The 23,148-nt window shown below is 35.9% G+C and overlaps 1 non-coding gene across 1 annotated transcript; it reads left to right on the top strand.

Moving 5' to 3' along the window:
- The first annotated feature begins 13,786 nt into the window (after positions 1-13,786).
- TRNAA-AGC (transfer RNA alanine (anticodon AGC)) lies at positions 13,787-13,859 on the top strand. The gene has a single exon. It is a non-coding gene; the product is annotated as a tRNA-Ala (tRNA).
- The last annotated feature ends 9,289 nt before the right edge of the window (positions 13,860-23,148 follow it).

The raw sequence follows: 23,148 nt of genomic DNA, 5'->3' as shown, positions 1-23,148 counted from the left end.
CGAAATAAGAAGATTCATGGTTTTTGCCATAGAAGGGTTGCACACATTAACATGCATTATTTAGGTAAACTTGTCTATAAGGAACCAGTAATTGTTCTACCAAAATATGTGAAACATTGCAAAGAGGAAATCAAAAGGAAAGTATCTATCGATATGAAAAGTGTTGTTTTTCTAGCTTTCAAACCTCTAGACTCCACAACAAAAGCTTTCTAGGACTATGTTAAGTGAAATTAATCTACTAGAGTATTTTAGGTTAATACTCTTAATACAATTTGTTATGTGCTGAATAAAGTGTTAACTGGATTTATCCTTAAGAAAACACTGAGCTATACAAGGATAGAAAGCCTAACATAGCTAATCTTAAGGTCTTTGGTTTCAAGTGTTTTTATGTTAAACATCAGTAAAACAATGGTAAAGATTCTCTTGGCAAGTTTGATATACAAGTTGGTCATGCTATCCTTATGGGTTATTTATTACATTGATATCCAAAAAGAGCGAAGGATTTGTAATAATGTAGGTAATGTTATTCCCTATTTGGTAACCAAAAAGAGCGAAGGGTTTGTAATAATGTAGGTAATGTTTGAAATTTTGATTGAAGGTTTTTCCAGCAGAAAATGCATGAAACAAGTGAGACTGAAAAAGTCATAGCAGATACAATCAAAATTTCAAGGCATAGTGATCTTTCAAAGGAATGGAGAGAGTGCCAAGAGACTTGTCTCTTGGACAATGTGATGGTGATGTTTGAAAAGAATGTTAACTCTAAAAGGAATGAATAGAGCTTGAAAATTGCATTTGAATATTTTTGCAATTAGACTTATTAGAAATGTGGAGGGGGTTATCTACAAGTTTTATAAACAAGTATACAAACATTTTCTAAAATGTTTTGAAGATGACCTTATTTTGTTCTTGTTGCTTCTAAGGTTGTTTCTTCCAACATGACACCTTCATATGAAAAGACGTTTTTGTCCTCAAGTAAAAAAAAAAAAAATCCTAAACTCAACACACTTTACCTTCTTTCCAGCTTTTCACCCCTGCGGCACTCTAACACCCCCACACTGCAGGCTGTTTGTGCTATAGTTTTCTCGTGGTGGAAAAGATTCGGTTTTTATTGGCATTTGACTGTTTTTTTTTATTGATTTGAAACTCCTATCATTTTTTTAGTTTTATAAACAAATTATTTTCAGATATGGAAAAAGTTTTCAAATTATAGAATCTAAAATATTTTTTTAACAAATGCATTTCGCATTGGAGAATCTGAAGGTATTATCGAATCTGGAAAAGGCTTATGAATCTAAAATTTAGAATTTGGAAGATTTTTTGGATTTGAGAATTTTTTGTAATTCATAATATATTTTTAACAAATACAATCTTGTTAAGATTATTTGTTAAGATTTATAACCATTAGATTTTTATTCAGTCAAACAATAATACCTATTGTTATGGGATTTATTCTGTTTTAGAATCTGTTAGTAGTGGGCAGTTTTATTACTGTTAGTTATGGGCAGTTTAATTTTTGCTTATTCTGTAAAGGCTATATAATAGTCATCGTTTATTCAATAAAGCACAAAGCACTTTTCTCTCATTATATCTACCCTTTCTCTGTCTTTTTAACATCTGGTATCAGAGCTCCATCACGGGGCCTGATAAAAAAAAAATAGAAGTAGCAATCTTCAACAAGGGAAAATCATCAAAGATGTCAGAGAGTTCATTTGTGCAACCAGCAGTTCCGAAATTTGATGGACACTATGATCATTGGGCGATGCTCATGGAAAATTTTATGCGCTCTAAAGAGTACTGGGGCGTGATTGAAAATGGGGTTCCTGCAGCAGTAGAAGGTGTTAGTCTCACAGATGCCCAGAAAAAACACAATGACGATCAGAAGTTGAAAGATTTGAAAGCAAAAAACTATCTATTTCAAGCATTAGATCGTTCTATCTTGGAGAGGATCATTAATAAGGATACAACAAAGGACATATGGGATTCTTTGAAGCAGAAATATCAAGGTTCGTCCCGGGTTAAGCGTGCACACTTACAAGCTCTTCGAAAAGAGTTTGAAATTCTTCACATGAAGGAAGGCGAATCTGTGAACGAGTATTTCGCTCGGACCCTTACCATAGCCAATAAGATGAAAGTAAATGGTGGGAATAAGGGAGACGTTGTTGTAGTTGAAAAGATTTTAAGATCCTTAACTCCCAAATTTAATTATGTTGTGTGTTCCATTGAGGAGTCTAAGGATACTGACACCTTGACCATTGATGAGTTGCAAAGCAGCCTGCTCGTGCATGAACAATGCATGAGTTCTCAGGTAGAGGAAGAACATGCTTTGAAGATTACGTACGCAACACAATCTGGAGGAAGGGGTCGAGGTCGTGGCAGAGGAAGAGGACGGGGACGAGGTAGACAAAGCTTCGACAAGGCCATAGTAGAGTGTTATCATTGTCACAAGCTAGGCCATTTTCAATGGGAATGTCCAAGCAAGGAGGAGGCCCACTATGCAGAAACTGAAGAAGCAATGTTACTGATGGCTTACACGGATATGAATAAAGTCCATACAGTAGATGTGTGGTTTCTTGACTCGGGGTGCAGCAATCATATGTGTGGAAAGAAGGAATACTTCTCAGATTTGGATGAAAGTTTTAGAGAATCAGTGAAGCTTGGTAACAACTCAAGCATGGTGGTATCAGGTAAGGGTAATATACGGCTGCAAGTAAATGGAATCACACAGATAATTACAGGGGTATTCTATGTTCCAGAACTGAAGAACAATTTATTGAGTATTGGGCAACTACAAGAAAAAGGGCTTACGATTCTGTTTCAAAACGGAAAGTGTAAGGTGTTTCACCGTGAGAGAGGTTTAATCATGGAGACCAAGATGACTTCAAATCGAATGTTCATACTACATGCTATATCACAACCTATAGCATCTACTTGTTTCAATACAATTACAGAAGATATGGGGCAACTTTGGCATTGTAGATATGGCCACTTGAGCTTTAAGGGCTTGAAGACTCTACAACAAAAGAAGATGGTGAATGGATTACCACAACTTAAGTCTCCCGTAAGACTTTGTAAAGATTGCCTGGTGGGTAAGCAACAACGACACTCGTTTCCAAGGAAGAGCACATGGCGAGCTTCACAAGTTCTCCAACTGGTGCATGCTGACATTTGTGGACCAATCACACCCATTTCTATCAGCAAGAAACGGTATTTGATTACTTTCACTGATGATTTTAGTAGAAAAACATGGGTTTATTTTTTAATAGAGAAATCAGAAGCCTTTGCTATTTTTAAAAATTTCAAGACTCATGTTGAGAAGGAAACAAATTTATTTATTAAAGCCTTACGTACAGATCGAGGAGGAGAATTTACATCACAAGAATTCACTAATTTTTGTGAAGTAAATGGTATTCGCAGACAATTGACAGCCGCATACACGCCACAACAGAATGGAGTTGCAGAACGAAAAAATAGAACTATTATGAATATGGTTCGTAGTATGATTTCTGCAAAAAAACTTCCCAAGAGTTTTTGGCCTGAAGCAGTCAACTGGACCGTGCATGTATTGAATCGCAGCCCAACATTGGCTGTCAAAAATAAAACCCCGGAAGAAGCTTGGAGTGGAGTCAAGCCTTCAGTCGCACATTTTAGAGTTTTTGGTTGTATTGCTCATGTTCATGTACATGACAGTAATAGAACCAAGTTGGATGATAAGAGCTTAAACTGTGTTTTATTGGGAGTCAGTGAAGAATCAAAGGCTTATCGACTTTATGATCCCACTTCTCAAAGGATCATAATAAGTTGGGATGTTGTATTCGAAGAAGACATGAATTGGGATTGGGATAAGATCTATGAAGGATCCATTATGTGCGAATTGCAATGGGGTGATCATGAGGAGGATACAGTTGTGTTTGATGAAAATGAAGAGGGGAGTGAATCTGATGAATCTGATCTCAACGCTGATATAGAAGGGGAGAATTTTTCCTCTGATTCTTTGGCTGACATGAGCTCTCCTAGCTCAACTGAAGGAAGGAACAGGAGGCCACCTATCTGGATGAGAGACTATACAACAGGGGAAGGTATTTCTGAAGATGATAATGAAGCTCACTTAACCATACATGCAGGTACTGATCCTATTCACTTTGAAGATGCCTTGAAAAGTGAGAAATGGAGGCATGCCATGGATCTAGAAATGGAAGCAATAAACAAAAATGGCACTTGGGAATTGATGGAGTTACCCAAGGGAGGAAAGAAGGTTGGCGTAAAATGGATCTATAAGACAAAATTCAATGAAAAAGGAGATGTCGACAAATACAAGGCTAGACTTGTAGCAAAGGGGTATACTCAACAACATGGGGTAGACTATACTGAAGTATTTGCACCTGTGGCACATATGGAGACAATTCGTTTGGTAGTAGCACTTGCAGCTCAAAGAGGATGGTCCATCCACCAACTAGACGTAAAATCTGCGTTTTTACATGGAGAGTTAAATGAAGAGGTCTTTGTGGAGCAACCCTGCGGTTATGTGCAAAAGGGACAAGAACATAAGGTTTACAAATTAAAAAAGGCACTCTACGGACTTAAGGAAGCCCCACGCGCTTGGTATAGTCGTATAGAAGCCTATTTCATGAAGGAAGGTTTTGAGAAATGTGACTATGAGCATACTTTGTTCATCAAGACAAGAAAAGAAGGCAAAGTGTTAATTGTAAGTCTTTATGTTGATGATCTCATTTTTACTGGAAATGATGGGTTGATGTTTACAGATTTTAAAGCTTCCATGAAGCATGAGTTTGATATGGCAGATCTTGGTAAGATGAGGTATTTCCTTGGTCTTGAAGTCCTGCAAAGATTTGATGGTGTTTTTATCAGTCAGAAGAAGTATGCATTGGAGGTGCTGAGACGGTTTGGAATGGACAACAGTAACTCTGTTCATAATCCTATTGTTCCTGGCTGTAAACTTATGAAAGATGAAGATGGAGTAAAGGTGGACAAGACTCATTATAAACAAGTTGTGGGTAGTCTCATGTACCTCACAACAACTCGTCCAGACATGATGTTTGTGGTAAGTCTTATTAGTAGGTATATGGAAAATCTTACTGAACTTCATTTACAAGCAGCAAAAAGGGTCCTGAGATATTTGAAGGGAACAACTGAGTTGGGTATTTTTTATAGGAAGGGAGGAGATGATAAATTTGTTGCTTACACTGACAGTGATTATGCTGGAGATTTAGATGAGAGAAAGAGTACTTCAGGTTATGTGTTCTTATTAAGTTCAGGAGCAGTTTCATGGTCATAAAAAAAAAACAACCAATAGTAAGTTTATCTTCCACTGAGGTAGAATTTATTGCTGCAGCCTCATGTGCATGTCAGACATTATGGTTAAAAGGAGTGTTGGAAAAGCTGGGGCAGAAGCAAGCCAAGCCAACTAGTATTCACTGTGATAGCAGTTCTGCAATCAAACTCTCAAAGAACCCAGTAATGCATGGTCGCAGTAAGCACATAGATGTGCGGTTTCATTTCCTTCGAGAGCTCACAAAGGTAGGATCTGTGGAATTGGTACATTGTGGCACAAAGGAACAGTTGGCTGATGTGATGACTAAACCGTTGAAGTTGGATATTTTCTTAAAGCTAAGAGGGTTATTAGGAGTTTGTTCTGAGATAGAAATAAAATGAATACTAACATTCAGTTTAAGGGAGGAATTGTTAAGATTTATAACCGTTAGATTTTTATTCAGTCAAACAATAATACTTATAGTTATGGGATTTATTCTGTTTTAGAATCTGTTAGTAGTGGGCAGTTTTATTACTGTTAGTTATGGGCAGTTTAATTTTTGCTTATTCTGTAAAGGCTATATAATAGCCATCGTTTATTCAATAAAGCACAGAGCACTTTTCTCTCATTATATCTACTCTTTCTCTGTCTTTTTAACAAATCTAAATAGCAAGAGATCCTGAAGTATCTTTCGGATTTGGAAATAATATCCAAATTCTCCATTTTCAAATATTATTTTTAATTAAAATCACATCAAAACTTATATCATAAATAAACAAAAAAATCTACTGTAAATGCGGAACTCCAACTATCACCACCATGACAAACAATCACGAATCACCTTGCAATGACGAAAGCAATAATCACGGTGGCAGTTACCAATCTTTTCTCGCAGTTAGTGCACTAACCCTCAACAACAAAAACTCCATAAAATTTAACCTTTTTACATAAGGATATTTTTTTAATTAAATAAGTTATGGGAGTGCTATAAGAAGGTATTGAGGTGCAGATAAACCAGCGTGCTTCTAATTGGTGCATAACAACAATGTTTGGCCCATGAGTTTGATGAATTCATTTTACACTCTCACAATAGGTTGACCAAAAAGACGATAATTAACAACCATTAATTAAGACTAATATTCTTATCAAAACATTCAACTCACATTAATTCGCTCAAGATATTATTTAATATAATTAAATTAAAATTTTGTAGAAAATTACTTATTTACACTCTAAAAAAGGAAATTGTTAGGACACAAAATATTTGGAAAGTTTATTATAAGAAAAATAAAAAATAAAGGGTGGTTAGTAATAGTTAGTAGTGGTTAGTAGTAGTTAATAACGATTAGTAGTAGTTAATAACGATTAGTAGTAGTTAATAACGGTTAGGGCAATTAGTGGTCTTTAAATAAAGACCAACTGATTTAGTAAAAGATTATTTTTTGGTGTATTCTGTTTGGTAGACAGAGAAATCCTGTGTAAAAGGTATAATATTTTCCTTTGTGGGCATTCTGAATATAAAGTGCATAATTATTAATACAGAAAATTATTCAGTAGATTTTGGTGTTCTTGACTTACTTTTGGGTGTGATTTTCTTAGTTCCTAACAAATTGGTCCGACCTCCAGATTGAAAAAAAAAAACCCGAAAGCATTCTAGAAATAAAAGAAATGTTGCAGGACATCAAGAAAGGGGACAAAATGTCTGAGGGAGGAGATAAATCTATTAATGATGAAGAGAAGAAGACCCAAGATGTGGGAGAAGGTTTAGATATGAAGAATCACATCCTCTACAACGAATAAAAAACCAAAAATGAAGTGAGATTTGCAAGGGAAATTGAAATGATAAGGGCAGAAGGGGATGCATCAATAAAGAAAATGAAGACTATGTGCTATAATGATCTTTTTCTCTAGTAAGAAAGTTGAAGGTGGAGATGCAACCAAGCATAATTTTTTCCCAAATTTAGATTTATTTCATAAGCATAAGGACTCATTGTGGGATCAAGATTTGATAATGAAGGTGGCTACAACATCAATGACATCAGAATCTTGGAATTTCAACTTACTGGGTGCAGAGACTTTCATACAAAACCCCCTCTCATTCCCACAACCTCCTAAGCCTTCAGATTTGAATTTGCAAGCGGTAGCCAATGGATTCCCTCCCTATTATAGACAATATCACAATACTTTCAGGAAGCATAATAAAGATCAAGGTCTTGAAGATGAGCCACGAAATCAAGGTTCCATTGTTCCAACCTTAAGGACAAGGTTGCTTTGTCGGAGGGGAGTAATGGTAGGACACAAAATATTTGGAAAGTTTATTATAGGAAAAATAAAAAAAATAAAGGACGGTTAGTAGTGGTTAGTAGTAGTTAATAGTGATTAGGGCGGTTAATGGTCTTTATTAAAGACCAACCGGTTTAGTAAAGATTATGTTTTGGTGTATTCTGTTTGGTAGATAGGGAAATCCCGTGTAAAAGGAATAATATTTTCCTTTGTGGGTATTCTGAATGTAAAGTGCAGAATTATTAATACAAAAAATTATTCAGTAGATTTTGGTGTTATTGACTTATTTTTTGGTGTGATTTTCTTGGTTCCTAACAAATTGGTCCGACCTGCCGGATCCAAAAAAAAACAGAGAGGATGGAACAAAAAACCATGACTTTAGAGAGAGTAACCAGCGAACAAGTGAGGTTAATATTGGAGACGCAAACATCTTTGGTCTGTTTCTCTTCATCATTAACCGATTTCTCTCCTCCCTCAGACATTTTGTCCCCTTTCTTGATGTCCTGCTTCATTTCTTTTATTTCTAGAATGCTTTCCTTTAGTCCGCTAATGTCTGACTTTATCATGTTAATGTTTGTCTGCATCTCTAATATTAACCTCCCTTGTTCGCTAGTTACTCTATCTAAAGTCACGGTTTTCTGTTCCATCCTCTGTTTTTTTTTTTTTTTGTTTTTGGATCCGGCAGGTCGGACCAATTTGTTAGGAATCAAGAAAATCACACCAAAAAATAAGTCAAGAACACCAAAATCTACTGAATAATTTTCTGTATTAATAATTTTGCACTTTACATTCAGAATGCCCACAAAGGAAAATATTATTCCTTTTAGACAGGATTTCCCTGTCTACCAAACAGAATACACCAAAACATAACTTTTTACTAAACCAGTTGGTCTTTATTTAAAGACCACTAACCGCCCTAACCGCTATTAACTACTACTAACCGCCCTTTATTTTTTTTTAATTTTCTTATAATAAACTTTCCAAATATTTTGTGTCCTAACAAAAAATACATTAATTTTGTAATCTATAGTACAATGAACTATATAACTATTAAAAATACGTATAATTCACAATAAAAATATAAATCTCCATTAATTGTAAAATATTTCAAACTAATAAATAGGAGATCTATTTACAGTTTGATTTTTGGTTATTATTTTAATGAACTAGGTTTTCCAAAATTGGGAGAGGAAAAAAATAACTAAAAATTGATATTGGTTTAAATAATCATAATCTCATTTTTATCCTTGAAGCATGGTATACTTGTTGGTTTCAAATATAAAAATCCTCAAAATGAGAAAAGGAGCTAACAAAATAAGAAGGTCCAATAGAAGAAGTCATAATCTCAATATTTCAATAAATTTACTCAATTCATTTCAGGAGATAATTTTTTAAAAGATTTTTTTATATAATTAATGATTCCATTCCAAAAGAACCTTTGACTCGTCAAATTGTTGAAAATGATAAGATCTTTATAAATTATGTCATGAATATGTAACCAATAAGAAAAAAACATTTTTCACATTTTATTTGAATGTAACATTGCCCTTTATATCAAGTTTTAGCATAAGCTTTTCCAAGTACACACTTCTCTACTTCTCTTCTTCTATTCTTCTTCTATTCATTTGATTTAGTTCATTGAAGTTAATGATAATCATACTAATATATATGTCTATCTTACTTATATGGATATTGTGGAAAATGAAACATTATTCTAAATTTGAAAAAAATATAGATTTAAAGTCATCTATAAAATCTATAAAGGAATATGCCAAGTTATCTCGTAACTCATCTAAAAAGTTTTTTTATATTCAAATTAGGTCTAGGAAAACAACTATGACTCTTCAAGTTGGTTGGAAGATACATGTTGTCGGATATATGAAAATTAATACGGATGGGATTGCTAGAGGTTGTCCAACTCCTTATGGTGATATTCAAAGGTAGTTGGAAGAATATATTGAAAATTTCTCTTCTTATTTGGATATTCAAAATGCTTTACATGCTGAGATAATGAAGGTTATGCTGAGATAATGAAGGTTATTTTGGCTATTGAGAAATCTTGAACTTATGATTATAGACTATTGTTATTGGAATTTGATTCTACTTGTGAAGCATTTTTCATCTACATAAATTGTTGTGGTTGATAAAAGAAACGAGTTATAATAGTTTGATTGTCTTCCTCGATTATTAGACTAGAATACTTTTCATAATAGATTTTTTTGAACATGAATTTGGTTTGATCTCGCATGTTTTTGTTTTTATTTTTCAACAAATTATTTCATGAGATGACAAGTGATTGTTGAACTATGCATTGTGAAGCTCGCCGATGTCATAACTCAAAGTGATGCTTAACATAAATTTTAGACACAAAAATAAATAACATGAAAACTTAATAAAATAAAATGTTAATCTTTGCATGAAATATAGTTTGTCCATTGCTAATTGCAAATAAAGAAATAATTGACCATAACGAAAAGATGAACTGAAGGAGAATTAGATTCTTTTGATGAACAAATTGTTTTGACTTGTTGAAACAACAAAATGTGTAAAAAAAATCTATAAATAATATAATTGAATGGAGCACAATCAGAAACTTTTGTCACGTGTCACAACCACGTTTTTTTTGAAAAAAAAAAACGAAAAAATTTTTATAAAAGAAGAAAGAAGACATGCGACACAATCACAGCGGACCTCTCCCGCTCCCGCCTCTCTAGCTCGGTCACTTTGGCCTTGACGATCTCTCGGTCAGCTTCTGACCGAACCAACTTCTCCCCGTAAGACGAGTTAGCCTCATTGCCTTGCATCAGGCTATCTGAAGCCTCAACCAACTTGTGTTCTAGGCGTGAGATATCCTCCACGCGTCAAACCTGGGCATCAGCACCCAAGCGAGCAAGAACGAGACCCTAACAGAAGATCTCAATACTTCCCTGAAGCAAGTCCTTTTCTAGAACGACTCGAATCAGCTCTCGGGAGGAGGAGTTGATGCCAACCTTCACTCCCTTCAAAAAGTGTAAGTTACCCCAAAGATAGCCAGGGGTTACCTCGAGACCTCGGGAGCAGGCTCGGCATAGGCGACGGTGATGGGACGGCCAAAATTGTTGGTTGGAGGAGAGTCGACGGCTATAAGGGAGTTGCACGGAGGTGGAGGTGTTGGCATGGCGCCCGAGGAGCGTAGGGTGGTTTCTATGTTGCCCCCTCCCTCGGCCTCTACTTGCTCTTAGCTTGGGGGGCCGAGGGACACGTACCAGCAGTCGGTTGGATGTGGCCAGTCGTGGTTTCTATGCTCAGGCGGCCCTTGCCCCGCTTCAAGGCCGTCTCGTGGAAGGCATTCACGAGGTTGTTGGCCTGGGTCACCTCTTGACTCATGGTTTATGCATCAATAAAGGAAGAAACATAACTTAAATCATACAAGAGAAGAAAGACCAAGACTGACCGAGACTAAGGCAAACTGACATACCCTAGAAAGCCGTCCAACGATGGGTCGATGTGTACACAACCTACAACTTCCATGTAGGGAGTTTTCCTTGGAGCTTTTCAAAAAAGAATAAATCTCTTGCCCCTCGACACTCGGGGTCGGACGAGGTCACTCCTTAAACTTGGAAGGATTCCTAATCCGAAACATAGGAAACCTTGACCGACCGGCTTCATCGAAGAAGTACTTCATGCCTTCAGAACGGATGAAGACTTTGAGAAATTTGCCCTTAAAATTCTTGTAGGAGGTGGTGAAGGCATTGAAAAGAACATTACCCGTTTGACTGATCAGTGAATGCCACAAAACATGCTCGGTCGGGTGAGAAGTGTAATAACTTAGAAAGGTCAAAGGGGTGAGAGACAAACGGAACGCATCGCAGATGACGCGGAAGGCTTGGATGGACGCCCAAGTGTTTGGATGGAGTTGAATGGGAGCCACGTTGAGCACCTGAAGGATGCCCATCATGAAGTTGTCGAAAGGAAGAGAAACACGGAGATAAAAAAAAAGACAAGAGTAGATAAAGAATAAAGGACGTTCGGTAGGAGACCGAGCACCACCCACAATATTGGTCATCTCACATGGTTTGATACTAATGATACCTAAGCTAACATCTAACTTCAAGATGCGGACCCTATCCAAAAACTCAGAGACTGGGGCCTCCTTCACAAAGGCGGAGGTGATCCTAGTCACCTTGGGGTCCACCCAGTCAAGCATTGGGGGGATGACTGTTTAGGGGAGCTCGACCGATCGGTAACACCTTCCGGGTTGTCCCCCCTACTACGTTTTCCATTGGGGGCAATGCCTGGATTGCCCCGACCGACAGGACCTCAATCGTGGAAGAGTTTGATGAAGAGGAAGAAGAAGAAGAAGGAGAAGGAAGAGGAGAAGGGGGAGTCGAGGAAGAAGATGTTGGACGAGACAAAGAAGACATGACTAACCTTTTGGAAGACGAGGAAAGCGCTCGGTAGGACGAAAAGTACTCGGGTGTCGGAGCAAGAAAAAAAGAGTAGAAGAGCAATGCCTCGACACTGTTGGGACCACTATTTATAACCCTTGGGGGTATCTAAAGACGAAGTGTCACATCCATCTCAACTATTAGATCTCCCATATTCAATGGCGTAAAAAAAACCCCTCATTAATGCAGGTCATATCACACGTGTAGGCACCGCCTAACGTCATGTCAGACTTCGAGAAGCTCAATCGTCGCATCAGTCTCAGATAAAGACTCTTCGGATTAACCATCCTCGAGCCTAGAGGGCAAGTATACCAGTGAGGTCCAAACGTTTGACCCCATGTCTCGGTCCCCACCAATGGGCCGACCGACACCATGAATCCAATTACACTCTAGCAGATTTAATCAAGCTAATCAATGGTTAAGAGATAGGTAATGTATTTCTAAATGTACTGGTGAGGTTCGAACGACTGACCCCATGTCTCAGTCCCCACCAATGGGTCGACCTACACCATGAATCCAAGTACGCTCAAGCAGAGTTAATCAATGGTTAAGAGCTAGGTAATGTATTTCTAAACATGACCCAAGCCACTTAATCTAGCCCAATAAAGAAGGCACACTAAGGTAATATAAATAACACACATTCCAAGAACCGAGTACGTCATCACACAGTGCTCTGATTACCGATTGTCATATACTAAATCTGACTTAAGTGTCAGAGTGTCTTATGCGGGTACCATCCGAGTATGGGTTACGAGAAGACCGAGAGGTGAAACGAGTAGAAAGGAGAAAGGAATTTGCTTGAAGAGGAAGTGAAGCATTACCCGATCGACCGACCAAGAAAGGAGAGAAGTTGTTCCAATAGTTCGCTAGGCCCTAGCCCCCATTCGAGAATAGTCTCAATACCTCCATAAAATATCATAGGTTTTAGAATCTCCGTAAAATGTTTCAGAATCTTCGCAAAATACCGTAGGTTCCAAAACTTCTGTAAAATATACCATAGGTTTCAAAACTATGAAAATTTGGTTTTTTATTTATTTATCATTTAGGCATTCATGTGTTTTATAAATCATAATTATTTACATATATTATTTTTATTTATCTATGTTTGTTAAAGTACTTTTTCAATAAATAAAACAAATAAATGGATATAACATTCATCAATTGACAAGATATATCAAAATATTTAAAAAACTATACCAAAATATATCAAGTAAACACATTAAAATTCAATTAAACACAAAATATGAGTTAAAAATTACGAGGAAGCAATATAAGACGAATAATACTATGAAGTACTATAGATGAAAACATAACATATTGCTCACAAAGCACAAAATAGTTCAAAAATCATTTATGTATTATAATAAATTCTTCAACAATCACATATGTTCCTCTTGATGTCCAAAATTTGTTGGCACACTTCTTTGATAAAAAACCTACAATATAAACATGTATCACAATTAAAAATATGTATCTAAAAAATAAAATAAGTTATTTAAATTTTTTAAATATATATTCCATATAATCAAACCTCAACAATGTAAATTATACATACATGACCAGAAAACCATTATACAGATTCTCTATACATGACCAGAAAACCATTCTACAGATTCTCTATTCCACAAAAGAATGCAACCTAGAGAAAGAGGGGCTCCTATGATAGGGTTAAAAGGAAGGAAGTATGGAAGGCTGAGAAAGAAGCACCCAAGTTTTGGCTTACTATGCCTTCTTTTTAAAGGTGAACCAACCACCTACACAAATTGTACCAAGGCACAATAAATGTGGTATCAATAAGTAAACACATGGGGATGTAGCTCAGATGGTAGAGCGCTCGCTTAGCATGCGAGAGGTACGGGGATCGATACCCCGCATCTCCAAAAAAAAAAATTAGTTTTTTTTTATTAGTTCAGATCCAATTTAGAGGCGTATATTTAGTTGCTTTTGTGGTGGACATTGAACAGAATGATATTGCTTTTGAGAAATTATCAGCTGTTGATTATTTTAACTTGTCATTTCTTCCGAATTCTATTTGTTATTTTCTTTATGATGGATGTTGTTGTATCAACATACTTTTACTTCATGCCCCTGCTACACTTAATCCATTTTTTTAGACTTTTAAATTTTAATACTGATAATTTTTCTATTCAACAGAGCGTTGCATATGACAGATCAAGTGCCCCTAATGACTGTAGGATCTTTCTTAATGGTGATTCTGCAATTGACATTGAAAAGATGTATCTTCTATCATAATTTACTTATGACCTTGAGAAGAGCAATGCTCAAACTTTCAACGTGTTGAATTCAAGTGCTTTTGGTCTCATCAACACGGTAAGGCTCGATTTTACATCCAACCATGGAAGCCCTTCACACACAAGTATATTTAGAGTCCATGGTCATGAACCTGACTCGGTTTCTATGATGGCAGTGGAGTCATAATGTGTATGCCAGTGTTTTTGCTTTCAGCTTTGTCAGTTTCTATGTAATTGTTCAGTGTATTTTGTTTAGGATGTTATGAACTCCTTATTTGCTGGATGAAGTAATTTTAACTTCTTATTGTTGCCTCAAAAAGATATATCAAAACATATCAATTTCCGATTATTCACTAACCTTTTTTCCTTTCCACCTTCCCTAACAAAAATCTCTACAATTTTAACAGAAGATTCTATCAGCATCTGTGTATCTGAACATACTCTGATTTATTTAAATTCAAATTTCTAACAGCAAGCAATAAATAAAATGAGGATTAACAGACTAGTACTAAATTTAGTGCATTGTAACCATTCATACAAATATTTTAAAATTCACATTTTTGTAATGTATCTTCTAAAAAAATTAAACACATCTAGAAAGCATAATAATAAAAAAGGAAAATATTCATCTTATTTCCATTTTCTTTTGTACCTTACTTTTATCTCATTTGTTACTTTTTTTTATTACTTTTGCTCTTTATTTTTGTTTATTTCTTTCCCTCCATGTTGAAACAACTCTTTGGAGTTCCAGATGATTAATATTTTGGATAAGATTGTGTGATGCTTTGTCTAGTGTCTCTGATTTTTTAATTATTAATGTTTTATGTGTTATGTTTTATTCTTATTAACAACTTGATATATATATATATATATATATTCAAATATTCACATATATTTTTAGGTTAAGAAAATAAAAATTCCTCTGTTGTATTTTTTTTAATTCAAAGATTCGAGTTTTAGTTCCAGTAGTTTAAAAGGTTTTTTTTTTATCTTTCTATATCTGATATTTGTTTTTATTTCTAAAATATGATCAACCGTACTAATACTCCACCTATTATAATTGGATGAATATCAATACTCTAATTAAAATATTTATTTTTAAAAGTTTTGGTTGAATTTATAAAAAAGATAACTTCAAAAGAAGGATGAAAACCTAGTTCAGCCTCTGGTGATTCCTTCCCCAATCTCCCACCATAAAAAATAATTTTATTATCGTTAAATCTCTTTATTTTTTTTAATTGTTGGCTGGAATATACTCTTTATTAAAGGAACAGAAAAGAAGCATGGAAAGAACAAAATACACTATATTATATTAAGTTACTAAAAGAGACTAATTTTGTATTTACGTAGAGAAAAGGAGTTTAGATAAGAGATTGATTGTAATAATTTTGTGAGAGATTGATTGTAATAATTTTGTGAGTCGCTCTCCAGTAATCGCATCTTTGATCGTGCTCTCTTGTACTTTAGCTTTTTACACTTTTCTACTCCTTTAGACTTCAACCCTTCTATTCCTTAGCTCCTTAGCGCTCGATCGGGAGTAAACCTGCAGAAGGTTCTTCAACGATCAAGTAAGTACTTTGTATTGAAAGTGTATGATGCAAAACTAATAAAAGCATACCTTACTCCTTTATAGAAGGATTATTTATAGTGTTTGGTAATTGGCTATTTGATTCATGGGCCATATCTGACGCATATCTTCAATAAATTAGTGTTTGCTGATTTCTCGGGGTGTCACCCGGATTTGGCGGGGTGTGATCCGGATTTATAGGGAGATTACACTGATTTATATGATGTTTCCTTACTTCTCATTTATTGTAACTTTATTCTTTCATGTGGTTAATCACCTGGTCAGTCGGTCAATGATGTCGAGTGACGTGGCTCATTTGGCCTGACCGGTACAACTGCTCCCAAGCTCGATGAAGCTTTATTTCAAAAGAGTCTAGATGTGGTTGTAATCAAGGTATGAAGTGACTTCTTGTATTTCTTCATCAGAACAAACACATTCCAATCCTAATGAGGTTAGGGATGTGGGTTGTTTCCGTCAGGTGATCGACCTTACTAGTCAACTGCCTCGTTATCCCAGTTATGAGTGAGTTGATCCACGTGTTCTTGATATTCCTACCCACTTCAGGGGTCCTTCTAATACATATGGATTCCTTTCCAAAGTCTCCATGTTGAAACCTGACTCCCCGTCGGATGTGATTGTAGCCGATAGTTGTGATTACACCGATCAGGTATGTCACGGTCGGGAGAATGGTCCTCATGACTTTTTCTTTGTATATACTTGTCTCTTTAATGACTTGCATGTGACATTGCCTTTTGATTAGTTCACGATGGAGGTTCTTAGGATCCTCAATGTAGCTCACACTCAGTTGCTAATTTGTGGGCGGCCCTCCAAGCCTTTAGGCTTATTTGCGATGTTTTTTTGTCTAAGGTCGTCCACACAATCATTTTGTTTTATTATAACTCTCGGTCGGTTCATTTTGTGGGTTGGCTTTCTTTTTCTAATTGTCTAGGTAGCATTCTTTGTGCACCTTATTCTTCGTGATATAAAATTTTTAAGGAGAGGTATTTCAAAGTTTTTGTTGAGTCGGATGGTAAGCCGTATTTTTACGATTATGAGGGTAAACCCAAGTTTCCCTTCCAGTGGACTCGGTTTCCCAATTGATATAAGTCGTGACCGAGGTCGTCCATGACCCCTCAGAATAAAGAAATTTGGTGTATTCGACCAACTTTCGAAGAGACTCCCTACTTGAAAGATCTTGGTTGTCTACCAATCGCTCCACCGTTAAATAGATTTTGTCGGTATGTAGCATTTAAAATGTTAGTGTTTTTCTTCACTTTATTAACCGTGTGCTTAATTTCTTGTTGATTTGCAAGAGTAATGGTGCAAATTGCACCAGATGTTGCCAATATGTTAAAACAATTACGCCGCTAGGAGACAAAGCGACAAAAGGGGTCACTTAAACTGGTTTGGGGGGCTCGTCCAACCCTGTAATTGACTTAGTCCCCCCTCCAGTGGTGACGAGCGGCCAACAAAATCGAAGAAAAGGGGAAGACTCGATCGGTCACCTCGTTGTACTTCTCCCCAAACCGTTCTGGAAGTTGGGTCATCTTCATCAGTGTTGCTGGCCGAGCGTTTACACCTTGCTCAGGGTGTCCAAAGTGCCTGCACTCCTAATGGGGAGGAGATCATTGTTGTTGCGCCTGTTGAAGACATGGTGTCAGGAATGGTGTTAAATGATGGGTAAGACACTTGTCCTAGGTCAGGCACTCAAGAGCGAGCTTGAAAAGAATTTGGTTGTTGTTGTGGTTATGTTAAAGGCAGAGTTGGATGAGACTTTCAACTCCTTGAAGGCGATGTTGGAGGCCATGGGGTCTCTAGAAGAATAATCGCATCAGGTCAAGGATGGAAGCACTTGATGGAGGAGTTGTTTGACTCTCTGTAAATTATTTATATCTTGCTGTATATTGAAAATTCCCTTGGGCATGTGGTGTGGGCCACATACAATTACCCTTCCTTACCTTATAAGTAATGCTTTTGGTTTAATCACATTTTTTGTATTGCTCGTTCTTCTTTTGTCGACCGAACGACCTTATTGCTTTTGATCTTTTTAGTAGTTGTTTGAATGCCTTTATTGACACTTGTAAAGTTTTAAAAAATGTATGTTGAAAGATCGTTGGACTAAGATCCTTTAGATATAGCTCGAGCTTTTGAATTACTTTACAATTTTGAATATCGAGCATATGCTTGAATCAATATAACCTAAATAAGCTGAATCATTAACAGATTGAACGTTGACCTGATATTTTGAATCAATATAATTTAAATAAGTTGAGTCTTTAATAGATTGAATGTTGACCTGATACATGAATCAATATAATTTAAATAACTTGTGTCAAGCTTTATATAGGTTGAACACTGGTCGGGTGTTGAGGATTGTTGTTTTAAGACAGTTTCCTTAATCGGAACATTTTATTTTAATCGTTCGGGAGGGATTGCCTCATGGGGGCAAAACTTGTTTAGCCGAAAGGTATATTTAAGTTATCGATAGGGATTGTCGTTTTAAGGCAAAACTTCCTTAACCGTATCGGCACATTACACGTTCGTTCGAAAGGGTTGCTAATTGTTAAGTAACCTTCCTTAGTCCAAGGGTATAGATATAGGATATCGGGAGGGATTGTTGTTTTAAGGCAAAACTTCTTTAACCATATCGACACATTACACATTCGTTTGGGGATGAATGCTAATTGTTAAGCAAGTTGCCTTGGTCGACAGGTATAAATTTAGGATATTGGTAGGGATTTTCGTTTTAAGACAAAGCTTCCTTAACCTTATAAGAACATTACGTGTTCGTTTAGAAAGGACTGCTAATTATTAAGAAACTTGTCTTGGCCGAAGAGTTGCATTTAATGTGATTCCTTAACTGTATCGGCACATTACACGTTCATTCGGGAAAGGTTGCTAATTGTTAAGCAAGTTGCCTTGGTCGAAAAGTTGCATCTAGTGTGATTCCTTAATCATATCAGCACATTACGCGTTCATTCGGGAAGGGCTACTAATTGTTAAGCAGGCTTCCTTATGAGAATAGTGTAGTGTTAACATGTTCGCCATAACTGAAACAATAACAAGTGTGTAATTTTAAAGTGTCTCCTTTAAACCTTCTCGATTGAAAACCCTCCTTATGGATAAAACAACCGAGTGAGGAAAGAGTGCACTATTCAATTTATTAACTATAATAAAATTTGAGGTGTGTGACATTCCACATCCTTGGTACAATTCTTCCAGATAAATATTCTAAATAATAAGCCATTCTTAGAGTTTCACTCCTTCGCTGTTGTTTTACAGGTCGTCGGTCATTATCATGATGATGGCGAGAATAAGGATCCCTTTGTTCGTTCCTCCGAGGATATTTCTCCCTGTAGGGGATCTATGGGTACTTCTGTTCATACTCTGGACGAACTTGCACAAGTTCCCAACTTGTATAGGTTCTTCAATCTTGTTTTTCAATGCTTGACACTCTTCGATCGTGTGGCCAAAGTTGCAGTGCTATCGACATTGCCTAGACGTATCAATGTTTTTTGGGCTTTGTAACCTTTTGAGTGTCAGGATGAGATCGGGATTCAATGCCTCATCCATAATTTTCCCCTATCAGCATTCAAATGGGTACAAGTGTGAAACCGAAAACCTTGATTTTCTTTGTATCTGTCAGATCTTTTGGGTGCCTGTTGGCCACCTTTATCCCTCTCTTTTCCACCATCGTCCACTCAGACATTATTGCGGTAATCAAACAATTCTTCCAATTGCATGAATTTAGCTGCCCGTTACCTCAATTCGTCTAAGTTTTTCGCTGGTTTTTTACACAGACTATCAGCAAACGGTCCTGACCGAAGAATCGTGACTAGATTATGCATGGCCACTTTTGGGTTGAGAATTTTGATGTTCAAGTTGAACCTCTCCATGAATGCTCGTAATGATTCACCATTCTCTTGTCATATATTGGCAAATGCTATGGATTTTAGATTATGCGGTCGACTTGTTGCGAATTGAGTGCCGAATTTAGATAACAAGGTTTTGAAATTATCCATCGAATTAGATGGTAGTCGAGTGAACCAACTGAGTGCTCCTCCTTTCAGTAAGGTGGGGAATACCCGACACCACACTGATTTGTCTTACATGTAGATCTATGGTTTTGTCATATCGATCAATACTCGATCCCTACCAATTAGGAGGGAGTTATGCTTTCATGATTTCATCAGTGAAGGGATGTCCTTTCAGATCATCTTCTATGATGGTTGTGCGCTCTGTATGCAGTCTGGAAGAGTGATAAGTCAGAGTTCAGGCTGTAACCATTCTCTCCTGCTTCTGGTTTTGAGTATGTTTGCTCCTCTGAGGAGATTGCCTTTACTGTCCACTCTCGACTACGTGCGTGGGATCGATTAGTTGCCGCCTCATCTCTTCATTTTGCTCTTTAAGGATTCACATCTCATCTTCATTCTTCTGGCGAACGACAATCTCCTTTTTATTATTTGACGCGTTTCTTACATCTATTTTTATAGAGCCTGGAACATAGCAATTTGATCCTTCTCTGGCATCCTGTCGTTCGTCATTTTTCTTGTTGAAACCATTATCGCTTGCTTTGACTCTATCTCGGCCTCACGGTGCACGTCAATTGTACTTGTATAGACAAAGTGGGCCTAGATAGTAACTGAGATTGATTGTAACAATTGTTGTTGATGTCGATCACTCTCTAGTAGTCGCGTCGTTAGTCGTGCTTCCTTGTACTTAAGCTCTCTAAACTCTTCTACTCCTTCAGACTTCAACCCTTCAATTTCTTAGCAGTCGGGAGTAAACCTATAGAAGGTTCCTCGACAATCAAGTTAGTACTCTGTATTGAGAGTGTATGATATAAAAATGATAAAAACGTACCTTATTCCTTTGTAGAAGGCTTATTTATAGTGTTTGGTAATGAACTATTTGATTCATGGGTCATATATGACACATACAGTGTTAGTTGATTTCTCGAAATGTCATCTGGATTTGGTGGGGTGTGACCCAGATTTATAAGGAGTACCTTAATTTATAAGGAGTACCTTAATTTATAAGATGTTTCCTTATTTATCATTTATTATCAATTTGTTCTTTAATGTGGTTGATCACTCGGTCGATAGGTCAATGATGCTAAGTGACGTGACTCATTCGTCCACGATTGGTACATAATTTTTTTCAAATTAAAAAGAATATTTATATATAAATTTTATATATAATATATTATAGTTTTTCATAATTGATAATTAACTAGATACTAATAATAACAAAAATATTAATAATATAATCAATTAAATAAAAGAATAATAGAGTGTGTACTTTTACTGATAACTATATTGTTAATTTTTTATTAATGTATATTTTATATTATAATAAAATAGAAATGTTAAATTAATAAATCAATTAATTAATATTTTACTAATATAGATTTTCTATTATAAAATAAATAATTAAGATAAAAAATAAAAAATAAAATAATAAGTAAACTAATTAATTTAATATTTTATTAATAATAAGCATATACTTAAAATAATAGATAAAATAAAAAAATTTAAATATTATTTTTAAATGAATTTATTTAATATATTCTTGTTCTTTCCGGTTGACCTGGTTGCCAGTTGACTCCATTGAAACAGAGGAGACCCTACCTGTTGATTGCACTTCTACGATCAAGTAGGTACCAGGCTTATAGAAACAATAAGAAGTAAGTAAGTAGTTTCAATCTTATAAACAGTGTACCTTTACCAGGGATCTCAAGTCCCTTTTATAAACTATTTTTAGGTTACCTCTTGTAACAACCTTCTCTCATGAGAACCTTATCTCAAGTGAAAGCATGTTTGATGGGAGGAGTCTGTTGCAATGCGCACAATCTTAGCACGACAACTGCACAAAATCTTCTCTCCTTGGAGTGCATAAATCTTAACAAAATGTCCGTCAGAGTACCAACTCATATACCAACCTTAGGGGTCCAATCTGTCCACCATAGGCGTACAAGCCTTTGTTAGAATAGATGGCTTTAAACTAGAGGGAGGTGAATTGTTTAAAGAGGGTTTTCGCAAACTTTTCAAACAAGAATGAAATTATCTAAAGAAACAATTGATTCAGAAATTCAGTTCGCCAAAACAGCAAGCAAAAGCTGCAGTACCGGAAAAACAATCGGTTGTTTATACCAGCAAACAACAAAATAAAACTGAATTTAAAGAGTTAGAGATAGAGAGATTGTACACAATTGTTTATACTGGTTCACTCCAAACCCATAGCTACATCCAGTCTTCTCAGAAACCCTGAGGAAATCCACTAAGCAACCACACCTTGATCACTTACACAACAACCAAGAGAATGACCTTGAACACCTCAAGAAACACACTCTCCTTGCCCAACACACCAACACTAAGATTGCTGATCTTGATCCCCTCAAGAACACACAATCAATCTCAGCAAACACAGAAACAAAACTTGTTTAACAGAGTACAAGGATTACACTTGTTACAGAAGATAATCTGAAATCAATACATGCAGAATCCTATTCCATACACTTTGATCAATCACAAACTCTTAGCAATCTCAGCTCTTTGAAAAACTCAAAAACTCTTAGCAAAAACTTGTCAAAGATTAATTGTCAAATCTGTTTTTTTGAATTTATTCAAAGATGTAGTTTGTTATCAAATCTTAACAAACTCTTAAATTGCATTAAAAGATTGGTCAAAGCATTTAATGACTGGAGCGTAAGTAGTTAAAACATTTAAAGCTCAGTCAAAGATAAAACAATTTTTCTGTTATGGTCCCAAAACAAATAATCGGTTGTTTCCTCGAATCAATCGGTTGTTTTGGTACTTAACAGTTCAACCATTTTAAAAACAGTTTTCAATCTTTTTCTCAAAACACCTAAGTATAAACAATCGGTTGTTTCGACAAAACAATCGGTTGTTTTAACTTAGTTTGAAAACATTTTACTTTCACAAAGATTGAGAATGCCTATGCTTTAGATTTAATCAAAGGGTGGATTACAACATCCAAACTACCCCATAACTACACTAAACCAGCACAGCAACATCAAGCACAACAGAGGCTTCAACATCCTTCAAAGGCTTTGGATTCTTCAAAACTTGAACACCACTTGGTTCAACAATCTCCCCCTATTTGATGAAGACAAATCCCTGATGCTTGTGTTGTACCTGATTGAATCTGAAGCAGTTCCTGCAAAATAAAGTTTTGAACAAAGCATAGAACTTCTGATATTTGGTTAGCACAGTTAAACAGTAATAAACTTCAGAGCTAAATATCAGAAAAATATTACTCATCCCAAACTGTTTTAACAAATAAAAAAAGAAACTTAAAAACTTATACACAACATATATCTCCCCCTAT

This window comes from Phaseolus vulgaris, chromosome 8 (assembly GCF_051622355.1).
Source record: "Phaseolus vulgaris cultivar YP4 chromosome 8, ASM5162235v1, whole genome shotgun sequence".
Classification (NCBI taxonomy): Eukaryota; Viridiplantae; Streptophyta; class Magnoliopsida; order Fabales; family Fabaceae; genus Phaseolus; species Phaseolus vulgaris.
The sequence above is the reverse complement of the archived record's forward strand: the minus strand, read 5'-3'. Positions and strand labels throughout refer to the sequence as shown.